At 62.7% G+C, this 574-nt stretch overlaps 1 protein-coding gene across 1 annotated transcript in view; it reads right to left on the bottom strand.

The window, feature by feature from the left end:
• The window catches only part of PFKFB4 (6-phosphofructo-2-kinase/fructose-2,6-biphosphatase 4), a 23,200-nt gene that overhangs the window by 19,630 nt on the left and 2,996 nt on the right, over positions 1 to 574 (bottom strand). The gene's annotated exons all lie outside the window — the stretch shown is intronic.

Here is a 574-nt window from a genome sequence, read left to right on the forward strand (position 1 = left end):
GTGATGGGGGTGGGGGTGGGGGGGCAACGAGACATGTGTGACATGCCCGGCCGGCGTGGCTCAGTGGTTGAGCGTTGACCTATGAACCAGGAAGTCACGGTTCGATTCCGATCAAAGGGCACATGCCCCGGTTGCAGGCTGATCCCAGTGGGGGGCGTGCAGGAGGCAGCCGATCAGTGATTCTCTCATTGATATTTCTCTCTCTCTGCCTCTCCCTTCCTGAAATCAATAATAATAATAAAAAAGGACATGCGTGACACACAGACAGACCCTGAGGGAGGTAAGCAAGGCTCATGCTCCCTAAAGGCGCCGTCCAAAGCGCGGGGGGTGATGCCACCCGGTGACGGCCACCACGCTGTGCCCCCTGAGCTCTCAATGCCCTGCCCGTAAGGTGAACAGGACAGTCTTTTCTGGGATGGACCAGGGAGCCGCTGGCAAACGCTCCTCCCGCCATCTGCCTGCCCGGCCACCACGGACCTGGCCTCTCCTCCCCTGAGCCCCCCCGGGACCCCGGGCAGAGGGGCTGCCGCCCCCCGGGCAGCAGGCAGGTGAGGCAGCAGGAGGAGGCGGGTCT

This window comes from Myotis brandtii, unplaced genomic scaffold, assembly GCF_000412655.1.
Source record: "Myotis brandtii unplaced genomic scaffold, ASM41265v1 scaffold207, whole genome shotgun sequence".
Taxonomy (NCBI): Eukaryota; Metazoa; Chordata; class Mammalia; order Chiroptera; family Vespertilionidae; genus Myotis; species Myotis brandtii.